At 35.0% G+C, this 14,800-nt stretch overlaps 1 long non-coding RNA gene across 1 annotated transcript in view; it reads left to right on the forward strand.

Moving 5' to 3' along the window:
- Positions 1-10,207: 10,207 nt before the first annotated feature.
- The window catches only part of LOC118498508, a 30,068-nt gene continuing 25,475 nt past the window's right edge, over positions 10,208-14,800 (forward strand). Inside the window, exon 1 of the long non-coding RNA XR_004900990.1 lies at positions 10,208-10,223. This is a non-coding gene — a long non-coding RNA (uncharacterized LOC118498508). The remainder of the gene's footprint in view (positions 10,224-14,800) is intronic.

A 14,800-nucleotide genomic window follows, 5' to 3' on the forward strand; every position in this document is an offset into this window, starting at 1 on the left:
TGTTTCATATTGTCTTGCATTTCTCTTAATCCCTCTTCATTCTTTCTGAGCCTCTTTTCCTTTTCTTGCCCTTTCTGGGTGTTGTTTTCTACTTTGTCCTCTAGCTCGCTAGTCCGATCTTCTGCTTCATCAATCCTGCTTTTCATTCCTTCTACTGTGTTCCTCAGTTCAGAAATGGCATTCTTCATTTCCTCTTGGCCCTTGTTGAGTGTTTCTATTTCCTTTTTCAGGTTTATATAGTTTGCAGTGAGATTGTTGTAGCTTCCCTCTAGTTTCTGATAGCTCATTGTGAGTTCACTGAACTTCCTAATAATCATTGTTTTGAACTCACTATCTGATAGTTGAGTTGCCTCTATTTCATTTACCATTTTTCCTGAGGCTTCCTCCTTTCCCTTCAATTGGGGATTATTTCTTTGTTTTCTCATTGTCCGTGGGTTTCTTCTTGTTAGCCTCTGTTTCTTAAATTGAACTCTTCTGGTTCCCTGTAATTATGGTGTGAACTTCTGTGGTAGAATACTTGTGAGATTCAGTGGTGCAGTCTCCTTCATGTATCCTTGTGTTCACAACTTCCCCCTACTATTTTTTTTTGATCAGTTGGAAGAGTAAGGCAAAATGGTTTAAGACAGCAAGACAGCACACTATGATATTTACATTAGCAGCCAGTAGAGAAGAGGTGGGTTATACTTTGGCTCCTGATAGTGTTAACCGTGACCCTCCACCCCACTGTCCATGTTTTAGAAAGATGGAAAGAAGGTAAGACTCTTATTGGGGACGAAAGGATTTTTAGTTGGATCTAGCAAGCTGTGAGGCTGTGGGAGGTCAGATTCTAAGGTAGGGTTGGAATAAAGCTTAGTAAATAGGAGTAGTGTGTAAAAGAATAAAGACAACCCCCACAATAGTATAGTTCAGTAAATTTCAAAGTGGGCTGAGATCAGGTAGGGGTGTTGAGTAGTATTTACAATTGTATGAACTAGGTCTTATTAACAGTAATAGTAAAGCAACAGTCTTGTGGCAGAATCGATGAGATCTAGATAACAAGCATAAGGAGTATAGAACCTTTAGAGGTGTATTAATGGAACACAGATGAATGATAGTAAATTATCAACACACTGTGACTGAGATACCAGGGGGAACCTATCAAATGACAGTTATAACCAGCCAATCAAAGAAGATTATACAGAAAGAAAAAGAATACCATTTACAGTAACTTGCATGATCAAAAAAAAAAAGGAAAAAAAAAGCAGAAGATGGAGTGCAGGGGAGATAAATTTGGAGTGGAAGGAATAATACTAGGATGAATGGAAGAGAGACATAAGGGATTGAGAGATATGAAAATAATAAGAATTGAAAAATAAAATGCCACTTAAAACATAAGATAAATTCAATCAACCAACAGCAGCCACAAAAACAAAACAAAACAAAACAAAACAAAACAAAACAAACAACCTCTTGTTGGTTTCTAACTGGCCAGACCAGTTTTTCTGATCTTGCTGACTTCTGCTGGCAGAGGGATGTTTGAAATGCTTATCACTCTTCCCAGCCAAATCTCAGTAAGTCTCTCAGGTACTATCCCCAGGGCCAATCTGACTTTCCCCTACAGTACCCTGGGTGCTCCGAGCACGGTCGCTCTCCGGAGATCACTGCCACATTCTCTCGGGCTCCGGGGTCCCCGCAGGGTTCCAGCTCTATGATCTCAGGAAGCACCCGCAATGTTTTGGGATTCACTGTGCCATCTCTGGGGATCATGAAAGAGCACGCCCATCCACCAAATTTTTGAGTTTTGAGCTCTAAGAATACACTAAGCGCCCACGTCCCTTCTGGGTTCACAGAGCGAGAGTCAGGATTCCCGATGGGCTGCGCGCTTCCACAGTTCAGCACCGCAGGCTCCAGAAACCTGAGAACGCCCGTGATCGGGGTTGCGATGTCTGGGTTTTCCACTGATCCACACTCCCACCCGGCTGGGGGTGTGGGTGCTCTTCCAGGCCACCCCTAGTCGTGCTGGCTAGAGGCACTCACTTCTCCCAAGGCTCTGGGTGGCTGTTCACCGTCCCTGGGTGATTTTTTCTCCAGTCCAACTGGCATCCTTGTGCCTTCAAACAACAAGATCTCCCCTGGTGTTGCTCAACCCCCATATTCCAGGGAGGGAGCAGCGACTCCCCTCTCCTGGGAGCTCTGAGGCAGACCCGGGAGCACCGGGCCTGGGGACTGCAACCCCCTTGGTCCCCGCGCTGATCCCTGCGTCCCTTTTGTCCTGAAGCAGTCTCCTTACTGTCTGGTTTTTCAATGATCGCAATAATTTTTGATGTCCTGTTTTCAAAAATGTTTCGGTAACCTAGGCCACTTGCTCTGTTCCTCCACCAATCTGAGAGTTTCCCTCCTCTTCACAGAAGCCGAGAATCACGTTGCCTAGAGTAAAGTTGCCATCTTTAATAACGGGCAATATTGATTACTGTAATTTCATAGTAAATTTTAAAATTAGGTGTGCGAGTCTTTCCAATTTTTATTTTTTTCAAAATATTTTCAGCTACTCTAGTGTTTTTTGGTTGGTTTGTTTACCTTTCCACATAAGTTTTAGAATCAGCTTGTCTATATCTATCTACAAAAGTCCTGATGGGATTGAATTACAGTGATCACTTAGAGTAAAATTAACATCTAAACAGCATTGAGTCTTTGAAAATGTTGTTCCTCTATTCATTTAGATTCTTTGTTGATTTCTTTCATCAAAATTTTGTACTTTTCAGCATAGATATCCTATACATTTTTGTGGGATTTATACTTAAGGGTTTCATGTTTTGGAGCTGTTTTAAATGGTATCTTTTTTTTTTTTTTCAAATTTCAGTTTCCTAATGTAGTTGGTACATTGCAAGCACTCAATAAATATTTTTTATAGTAAGGAATGATGAGCTATATTAGAAGTTACATACTCATTTGGCTGGTGGAAGGATAAATAATCACTATCTGGAGGGAAGCTTGGGAATATGAATGAACAACATAAAAATACAAGAATTTTTTCTAGTGATGTAATTAAAGGTACAGAATTACATGAGTTTTTTTAAAAATAAAGGTGTCTTTTATTTTAAGGTTTTATTTATTTATTTATTTTTAGAGAGAGGGGAAGGGAAAGAGAAAGAGTGGGAGAGAAACATCAGTGTGTGGTTACCTCTGGTGTGCCCCAAACTGGGGACCTGGCCCACAACCCAGGCATGTCCCCTGTCTGGGAATCTAACCGGCAATTCTTTGGTTCACAGGCCCATGCTCAATCCACTGAACTATACCAGCCAGGGTTACATCAGTAATTTTTATGTACAGCAATAAATTGCATTGCATCCAATATTGTGGAATATTGTACAGTCATTAAAATACCTGTTTTTTGGTATTTAATGGATACACTTAAGACATAAGCACACCCCTATGTTCATTGCAGTGTTATTTATAATAGCCAAGGTTTGGAAGACACCCAAGTGTCCATCAGTGCATGAGTGGGTAAAACAGCTATGGAACATTTGCACATTGGAATATTACTTAGCCATAAAAAGGAAGGAAATTTTACCCTTTGCAACCTCATGAATGGATCTGCAGAATGTTATGCTAAGTGAAATAAACCAGTCAGAAAAAAACAAATACTGTATGATTTCAGTCATATGTGTATTCTAATGAACAAACTAAACTAACAAGGAAAATGGGGACAGACTTGTAGATGGAGAGCAGGCTGACAGCTTGGGTGAGGGGGTGTGCATTGGAGGGGTGGAGGGATCAAGCAAAAAAGAAAAACAGAGAAAGAACTCAAGGACAAGGAGAACAGTGTGTTGATTGTGGGGCATGGGATGGGGGTGGGTAGAGTTAGAAGAAAGTATAGGGGGATAAATGGTAATGTAAAAAATATAATACAAAATAAAAGAAAAGAAAATGCAGTCTCTATTTAAGTGTTTATTGATTTCTTCCATTGAACTTTTGTAGCTTTCGGCATACATATCCTACACATTTTTGTGGGGTTTATATTTAAATGTCCTATATTTTAGAGCTCTTTTAAATGGTACATATTTTTAAAATTTCAATTTCCAGTTGTACATTGCTAATATATAGAAATGTGATTGATTTTTGTGTTAATCTATTTTGTAATCCCATTAAACTTATTAATACTAGGATGGTTTTTGGTGTTATTTGTTTGCTTAAATATAGAATTTGATACTTAAATAAGCATATGGAAAGCAAGTAAGGATTATTTAATTTCTTCCTTTTCAGTTGGTATACATGTTATTTATTTTCCTTCCCTTATTGCACTAGCTAGGTATAGTGAGCAAGAACATACTTGTCTTGTTCCTGATCTTAGAGGGAAAGCATTTAATCTCTCTCCATTAGGTACAATGTTAGCTGTAGATTTTGTAGATTCCCTTTATCAGGTTGAATAAATTTCCTTCTATTCCTAGTTGAAGGTTTTTTTGAATCATTAATCATTAATATTGGATTTTGTCAAAAGCTTTTTCTGTATCTGTTGATATGATGTGATTTTTTTTACTTTAAGTTTTTTAATGTTGGATTTCATTGATTAATTTTAGAATATTGAGCCAACATTTTTTTCGTAATATAAACTTTATTTGGTTGTCTGGTATTATTATTTTTATATATTGCCTGATTTAATTTGCTAATATTTTGTGGAGAATTTTTACATTTACATTCATGAGAGATATTGGTCTGTAATTTTCTTTTTTTGTACTGTTGTCTAGTTTTGATATCACTGTAATGCTAGCCTCATAAAATGAGTTGGGGAGTGTTCCTTCCTCCTGTTTCTCCAGAGAAGCTTATGTAGACTAATATTTCTTCTTTAAATGTTTCATAGAATTTTCCAGTGAAACATTCTGAGTCTGGAGATGCCATTTTTTAGACAAGCTCTAAAGCTAAATATTTAATACCTTTAATAATTATAAGACTGTTGAGATTATTTCTTCATCTTGCATTTTGATAGTTTGAGATTTTGGGGGAATTGGTTCATTTTATGTAATATACCAAATTTAGGTACAAAGAGTTATTTATGGTATAGTTGGTTATAACCCAGTAAGAGATGATCCAGTCATCTAAATAGAAACTACAAATTTTGGAGAGAAAATAAATAAATGGAGGCATAATATATTCATGGTTTAGAACTCTTAATATTTTAAAGATACCAGTTTTCCAAAAATTGAACTATATAGATTGCATGAAAATCTAATCACTACCTAAGCTGTTTCTAAAATTTATGTGGAAACAGAAATACTCTAAAAGTAGTTTAAAATTCTTAAAGAACAGAGAATTTATACTACCAAATATCAGAGTATATTAATTCTTATGGGATCCAGTAAAACATAATGTGATATTGGACAAGAATGGAGAAATAGACCTATAGAACAGAAAACAAAATCTAGAACAAAGACACATATATAGAATTTTGATATATGACAAAGTTGGAATGGAGACCATTCAGTAGATGATAAACCATTAAATAAATGAAGCAGGAAACATTGGTTATTCAAGATGGAAACAACATGGACTTCTATCTCCCATGATTATATATGAATGCTATCTTTATGAGAATTAATAAATGTCAAAATAAAACTAATAATTTTAGTAAAAACATTGGTGAACATCTTTTTGATTTTGGGGTAGCAAACTATTTCTTAAACAAGACACATAATGCAAAATCAGAAAAAAAAACTAATAAGTCCGATAAAATAAGTCACATTCAATTACAAATTTTTGTTAATGAAAGGATAACTTTACCAAAAATGAAAAGACAGGATACAGGTTTAGAAGTTATTTGCAGCACATGAAATCAACACAGTATTGGTATCAAGAATATGTAAAAAACTAAAAAATCAATTAAAAAGGATAACCTCATAGAAAAATACACGAAATACATGAATTTTATAGATGAAGAAATAAATAAGGATACTAAACCTCAGTGTTGACTAGGAAATTTCATTATGAGAAATGAGATATTTTTGCCACTCATTTGAAAACTATTAAGAAGGTTGACAATGCCAAATTTTGACAAAGAGGTGGATAAATAATATCTGTGTGTTGCTGCTAGAATTATAAATTGGTTCAAATACTAAACAACTTGGCATTATCTTGTAAAGTTGAATATTCACATGACCTAGTGATTCCACTCCTAGGTGTATTCCAAAGGGAAACTTTAGCAACTATAAACCAGGAGTCATGTCCACAAATGTTCATAACAGTATTTATTATAATATTTAGAAAATGGGAGTAACTCAAATCCTCATTAATGGGAAATGGGTAAATAAATTATGATATATTGACATAATGGAATATTAAGAAGTGTTGAAAATGAATGAACTACAACATGCAGTAGCCTGGCTAAATTTTAATAACATAAAGTGGAATGAGTCCCAAAAGATCATACCCTTTAATTAAAGTGCAAATCTAAGCAAAATCAAATATATTGCTTATGTATATATACACACATAAACCCATGAAATAAAATAAAAAACAAGAAAATGGTAAACATAATCATAAAATTCAGGATGCTGGTTATGTCTGTGGGTGAGACAGGTGAATAAGATGGAGAGAAGCAAATAAATTATTGGTAATGTTCCAGTTCTTAGATTGGGCTAGTGGAATCATGGGTTTATAATATTGTTAAAACAATGAATTCATAAATAAATAAGAAAATAAAATAAAAGTACCACGCATAGACCAATCAGGATAGTGTGTTTCAGTCAAAACTGAGGACCGTTTTTGTGCATCTAATGTACCCCAAACCAATGAACCTTAGTCTAGTGGGATTAAACAATACATATGTTTTTGTAGAAGATTTCCACTAGATTGTTTGCTGGTAAAAAATGTGGAATTAATTATTCTTTATATATTTTACTTCAACTTTGAAATATCCATTGATAACTACTGAAAAATAGTAATAACTAAAAAACCTGTAACTACCGTAAAATGAAATTCAAGTGTGCAATGCTGTCTGATTGGAAGTGGCTAAAATAGGATAACAATGTAAGTGCTCTGAGAACCACTTGTAAGCCTCTCTTTGTAATAGAATGGCTGGCTGTGTAAATGCAATGGTTGTATTAAGTACTTAAGTGTTTCATACTGCTGTGGCTCAGGGAGGGAGAAACCGGGAATTCCAACATTGAGAGAGAGAGGGGGGGGGGAAGGGGAGAGAGAGGAGATGGGGGAGAGACAGTGTGTGTTATTTGTGTGTGGTATATATGTATGTGTGTATGGTATATATGTATATAGTAGTGAAAACTCTTTTTATACCCTGTAGATAGGCACCAAAAATTAACCCAAACATTTGATTTGGCATGGAAACATAGTACAGCTACTATGGTTTTTGCCTGAGAATCTAACTTTAACCTTTTCATGAAATTTTAACAGTAGGGCCATATGTGTGTATTCATGGAGGATTTCCTCAGGATCAGTGCTTCTAAAAATTTTTGGAGGTACAGCAGCATCAGCATCAATTTGAGGGCTTGGAAGAAATATAGTCTCTCAGGATCTATTCCAGAACTACTGTATCAGAATCTGAATTTTAACAGGATTCCCTAGCACCTTTATGTTGAGAAGCAGTGGTTGAGAACAGAAGTCTTTGCCTGAAGCTCAATAGGGGCTGGACTTTAGGAAGTGAGAGCACTCACTAAAATTTTATGCAAAATTTGTGTGAATGAATTTTTTTCTGGGTCATACTATGTGTTTTACTCCGGGATCAGACCAGACCTTTGGAAAGCTGTGTACTGAATCCCCAAGCCTTGGCTAACCATTTCATTGAACATGCTTTCGTTTTGTGTCTCCTTTACTTGCATTGAAGAGCACTATGAAAAGCAGTTGTTGAAATTCATTGTATTTATTGCTAGATACTATTGAGAATTTTAAAGCACTACTCAGGTCTCCAATTTCCGATTGCACACACACAAAAATCATCTGAGGTGTTTGTGAACTACTGCTCTGAGGTACTGCCTGGGAACATGTATTATTAATAAATATTGAGGATGATTTTGATGAACTAGGTTCACAGAAAGTAGTTTGCAAAGTTTTTACTACACTGGCTAGTGTCTCTTCATTAAAATAAGCAGGGGTTATTTTTCTTCTAGCTTTAGTACCAGGGAAAGCTTTATTTCTTCTGGGTAATTGATATGCAGTTATCATATGGATAGTATAAGTATAGAGCTTAACATGTGTCCTTTATTACCTTACAGAAACTACATTTGTGACCTACTTTTGAAAATTGCCTAGAACTTTCTCCTTTACACTTTTACATTTGTAAAACTTGTTGCCTCTGCCTTCATTGTACTTTGGATTCTTTTCTTTCACTTTAATCTTTTCACTTTTTACTCCAATTTTCTATTTTTTAGTGGTTTCAACTTCTTTTGAATTTAAACATTCAACTTATAATAGGCTATAAATAAAATATAAACAAGCAAGTAAACATTTAAATAATATTTAACTGGACCTATGTAAGCCTACTCAACTGTTATTTTTTTTTTCCCTTGGAAGAAGGGTAGTGGACTTTGTGTAAAGTAACAATTTTTTTCTTATACTGTGTTTAGTTCTGAAAGCTTATTTTATGTTCTGTCATTCAGTTTATACTAAAACAGATTCTTTTTGAAATAGTGTCCCATACATGCAAATCATGGAGACTTGACTTGTGGTGTTGAACACACAATACAGTGTACAGATGATGTGTTATGGAACTGTGCACCTGAAACCTGTATAATTTGGTAAACCACTTTCACCCCAATAAACTCAATAAAAAGGAAAAAAATAATGAAATATGACTGCATACCTACTAGGTTGGCTATAATAAAAAAGACAGATAATGACAAGTGTTGGTGAAGATGTGAAGAAATTAGAAACCTCATACATTGTTCTTGTAAATGTGAAATGGTACAGCTGCTTTGGAAAACAGTCTGACATTCCTCTAAAAGTTAAACATAGAGTTACCATATGACCAAGCACTTCTACTACTAGACACATACTCAAGAAATGAAAACATATGACCACATGAAAGAATTGTTCATGCATATTCATAACAGCACTCTTCATAATAGTCAGTAAATGGGAATGACCAAAATGTTCATTAAATGGTGAATGGATAAACAAAATGCATATTCATATACCAGAACACTATTCAGCAATAAAAAGGAATAAAATACAGACATATCTCAGATATTACAGGTTCAATTCGAGACCAGACAACTGCAATAAAACAGGCATTGCAATAAAGTGAGTCATAATTTTTTGGTTTCCCAGGGTATATAAAAGTTATGTTTACACTATACCATAGTGTATTAAATATGCAATAGCATTATATCTAAAAATAATATATATTAATTAAAATAATTTATTGTTAAAAAATGCAGTCATCCTATCTTTCAGCATGTTGTAATAATTTTGCTGGTGGAGAGTCTTGCCTCCATGTTGATGGCTGCTGACTGATCAGGGTGGTGATTGCTGAAGTTGAGGTGACTGTGGCAATTTTAAAAGGTAAATAAATATTGATTAACTCTTCCTTTCATGAATGATTTCTCTGTAGCATGTGATACTATTTGATAGTATTTTATCCATAGTAGAAATTCTATCAAAATTGGAGTCAATCTTTTTAAATCATGCCACTGCTTTATCAAATTTATGTAATATTCTAAATTCTTTGTTGTCATTTCAACAGACTTCACAGCATCTTCACCATGAATACATTCTATCTCAAAAAACCACTTGCTCTGCTCATCCATAGAAGCAATTCCTTATTTATTAAAGTTTTATCAGGAGATTGCAGCAATTCACTTCCTTCTTTAGGCTCTACTTTTAATTCTAATTCTCTTGCTATTTCCACCACATCTGCAGTTATTTCTCTACTGGAGTCTTAAAGCTCTCAAAATCATCCATGAGGGTTGAAATCAGCTTATTTCAAACTGCTGTTAATGATATTTTTACCTCTTCCCATGAATCATAAGATGGTGAATTGTTTTTAGAAGGTTTTCAAGCATGCCTTTTATTGTTACGCATTGTTACTCACATCCCTTTTCCTGTCATGCTTACCATGGTTTCAACCTTTTTTCTTGTCAAAAATGGTTTTTATTAACTCATTAGTGTTCTCATGTTTCTCAAAGGTACATTTTTATCAATAACTATTTGTTTACAATTAGATAAGCAGTGGTTCCAAAATGAGCTAATATGATTGCTTTAAAGACAAGAAACTGGATGTTTTTATAAGTTTTTTAGTTTTTCTTGTTTTGTGGGGAAGTATATGATATGTATTAGAGTGTTAGATGTAGTAAAGGAAATCATAGGCTTTTATGATCACTGTTATGGACCCCTGAGTGTTAGGAGCTTTTAGGCTATGAATACTACCTTAAAACAATTATTCTAAATTCAGGGATAATTTACATTTTAAAATCCAACAGTGGGTCGGGTATTAGGATATTTCCATTATAGATATAGATGTGCTAGTAAAGAATTCTATGACCTTGTTCAAAACAAATGCATTTTTTGTAAGCCTATATTTTCTCATCTTCAATATTGGAATAGTAAATCCTTTTCACCTTGTAAGATTATTATGATAATCTCATGATAAACATTTAGTGAGTACCTACTATGTGCTAGACACTTTTCATAGACATGTACAGGGTATGGCAAAAGTAAATTTACTGTTACGAGTACACAAAACTTGGTTTATTCTGGTACAATTATGTATTCATTATTGTGTTATTTTCCATATGAACAATTGTAAACCTACTTTTGCCCCATCTTGTATTATTCATTTATCTCAAAATAACCCTATGAGGTAGGTATTGTTTTTGCTTACTTTACAAATAAGGACATTCAGCTCAGTGAGTTTCCATAAGTTATTTAAGACCATACATCTAAAATAAAACTTAAACTTGATTTCTTTGACTTCAGAGTATAAATTTGTAACCATTATGTCTATATTATATTATTTAGTATGGGCCATTATGTTGCAGGAACAAATGACCCTGAATCTTATTGCTTAAAATAACAAAAGTTTGTTTCTTGTTCTTGCTCTGTATTTTTGATTGCTTGAGGATCTGATACATATCATTATCATTCCAGAACCCAGGTTGACATACTAAGTGTCATTTCTAGCATTGCTGGTTGCTTTGACAGAGAGAAAGTGTATGTGGTGTATTATACACTGGCTCTTAAAACTTCCTCCCAGAAGTGATATATATATATATATATCACTTCCACTCATGCATCATTGACCAAAACTAGTCACATGGCCATAACTAATGTTTGTGTGTGTGTTAAGGGAACATGATTCCACTATGTGCTTGCTGGGAGGGAGGAGAAATGTAAATATTTGGTAAGCAGCAGTAATACCTATCATACTTTTCAAATGTGTTTATTAATGTAAAACTATTATTATGACTGTAAACATTGTTCTGACGTAAGAAGCAATGAGGTGGGTTTACATTTACATTTTTGGAACAATCTCTTGTAATTCATACCATAAGGTTTGCTTATATGCTATAATTAAAAAATTAATTATAACAGTAAGTAAGCACTGTTAATTAGTTATTATATGCTATAATTAACAGTACTGTAAGTACTGTTAATTATAACAGTAAGTAAGCAATATAGTAAATAATTAAATGACTAAGTTAGAATTTGAACTGTTTATATTGATATATTGATATATTTTAATGTAGCTTTCTTCTCATAGGAGGATGTGTTCTTTACCTTTCTGAAATATATTATAAGAAAAAATGGAGTTATATATAAATTGGAATGAATGCTGTAAACATTTAAAGTGGTTTGCTATGCCTTTTTGAGCCTGGCTGATTTGAGAGCAATTTCATGCATGTGATTGTCACAATGCCTAACATAGCCATTTATAATTTTCAAAGTGAACTATAGCATATGACAGAGCTTTCTGTAAACTATAAATATTTTGTGAATGTAGCTATTATTATTGTTGTCATTTCATGATGTCACTTGATCCTAATAATTACCCTGTGAGGTACACCCAATATTGTGATTGTTATTTTCAATGTCTTTATTCACAGTGGGGGAAACTTAAGAGTATTAAACTACTCTTCGTGGCTATGTTGTTAGTAAACAGAGGACTTAAGAATTCTAGTCTGTAATGCCTTGGTCAGTCCTATTCCCATTCCATATTGCTGCCTCTCCAGTCAAATTCTTGGGTGTAAGTTAAATGCAGCCTAGAGAAATTAAAAATGACAGACTTGAAAGAGGAAAACATAAATCTCAATTTCCCAAGATAGCTGGCATCATGCATGCAAACACATTGAGGGAACAGAATCTACTTCTGATAAGGAACTCCTGAAAGAATGGAATTATTCTGGGGTTTAACATTAATGGTGAGAAAGTGGTCTTTCCAAGGGACCAATTAGAGGCTTGGTAGCCTAAAGTATTTTACAGAATGCCATAGCTCAAGGAAGCTGAGGAAAGGTAGTTATGCTTGCCTTGAAAAATTGTGCAAAGTAGGTTAGCAGAGTTGCTTCCATTTTTTGTGAAAGAGAATGCCTTTCTAATTTTAGAGTTTTTCAAGAGGTGGGTAGGCTTTTGTGTGAAGGGAAGCTTTTCTCAGTGCTCACTTCAAGAGGTGCCTGTGAAATCATTTTATATCCTGTTTGGAAAAGGAAGACAATGTGGTGGAAATGAAAAATGAGTTTGTGTAAAAAGTTATCTTTCCCAGAAGAGACAGTGGAAATAAGGCTTCACAACCATACTTATTACTTTTTTCCCTCAGTTATAGAGATGTGTGTTATCAGTTCAATGCAGGTATTGGACTTCTTTAACTATAATGTGTCTCCTGATGTTATACAGTAGGAATGTTTATTTAGCAGATTGTTTGAGAAAGGACAAGTACTTTTTTTTAGAGTGTTGGGTTTTTCCCAGTTTCTCAATATCTCCACTGCAATTTATTTTGTTAATTCAAATTTTCAGATCACTAAAATATAGTTTATAAATGCACCTTTTATTTTTAACTAACTTTTACCTCTGGTTAAACAGCAAATATTCCAAATGCAAACACTCCCAGAAAGAAAAGAAGGGTTCCCACCGAAGGCCTGAGGTTTCTTTACAGATTAGCAATTGTATACATACCTTTGTTTAAGTAACTGAGGTTGGATTATGTCCTGAGAAGCCATTTTTCAGATTTTGTTTTACCTGAAGAAACTATATGTTTTTTAAAAATTAGGAATTCTGACTTCTGGCCAAGATGGAGACATAGATACATACAATTTGCCAACTTGCACAACCAAAAGGACAACAAATTTAAAAACAAAAAAAAGAACAACAAAAACTGCCCAAAATAGAACTGTGTGGAAGTCTGACAACCAAGGAGTTAAAGAAGAAACACTCATTAGGACTGGTAGGAGGGGAGGAGATGGGCAGCTGGGGAGGAGAGGATGCATGGTGAGGCAACGGCTGGCCGATTGGGAGGTCTCACATTCCCGTGCAGATAAACCAGTAGGAACAATTAGAGAGCAAGACAGACCATGAAAACCAGAGTTTCAGTGTGGGGAAATAAAGCCTCAGAACCGCTGGATGTAAAAACCTGTGGGAATTGCAATGTTGGGAGAAACATCCAGCCTCATAGGAGAGTTCACTGGAGAGACCCACAAGGTCCTAGAATGCACACAAGCCCACACACCCAGGAATCAGCACCAGGAAGGCCCAATTTGATTGTGGGAAGTGACTGAAAGATGGCCAAGAGTGGAGCAAGTGGCGTTCTTCCCTCTTGGACCCCTCCCCCACTTACAGAGCCATAATGCAGTGACCTGGGTTGCCTTGCATTGGAAAATACCTAAGGCTCCATCCTTTACTACATAACAGGTGTGCTGAGACCAAAAAAAAAATATGGCCCAAATGAAAGAACAGATCAAAGTTCCAGAAAAAAAATACAACTAAATGATGAAGAGATAGCCAACCTATCACATCTAGAATTTAAAACATTGGTGATCAGGATGCTCACAGAAATGGTTGAGTATGGTTGCAAAATAGAGGAAAAAGTGAAGGCTATCTAAAGTGAAATAAAAGAAAATGCACAGGGAACCAACAGTGAAGGGAAGGAAACTGGGACTCAAACCAATAATTTGGAGCAGAAGGAAAAGTAAACATTGAACCAGAACAGGATGAAGAAACAAGAATTAAAAAAAAAATCAGAAGAGGCTTAGGAAGCTCTGGAAGAACTTTAAATGTTCTAACATCTGAATCCTAGGGGCGCCAGAAGGACAAGAGGAGGACCAAGAAATTGAAAACTTATTTGAAAACATAATGAAGGAGAACTTCCCCAATCTGATAAAGGACATAGACTTTCAGGAAGTCCAGGAAGCTCAGGGAGTCCCAAAGAAGTTGGACCCAAGGAAGCACACACCAAGGCACATCATAATTACATTACCGAAGATGAAAGATAATGAGAGAATCTTAAAAGCAGCAAGAGAAAAGCAGACAGTTGCCTTCAAAGGAGTGCCCATAAGACCATCAGCTGATTTCTCAAAAGAGACCTTGTAGGCAAGAAGGGGCTGGAAAAACATGGAAAGACAATTCCAGGTCATGAAAGGCAAGGACCTACAACCAAGTTTGCTCTATCCAGCAAAGCTATCATTTAGAATGGAAGGGCAGATAAAGTGCTCCACAGATAAAGTCAAGTTAAAGGAGTTCATCACCAACAAGCCATTATTATATGAAATGTTAAAGGGACTTATCTAAGAATAACAAGGTAAAAATATGAACAATAAAATGACAACAAACTCAAAATTACCAACAACTGAACCTAAAAAAAACAAAACCAAAAATAAACTAAGCAAAA

This window comes from Phyllostomus discolor, chromosome X (assembly GCF_004126475.2).
Source record: "Phyllostomus discolor isolate MPI-MPIP mPhyDis1 chromosome X, mPhyDis1.pri.v3, whole genome shotgun sequence".
Taxonomy (NCBI): Eukaryota; Metazoa; Chordata; class Mammalia; order Chiroptera; family Phyllostomidae; genus Phyllostomus; species Phyllostomus discolor.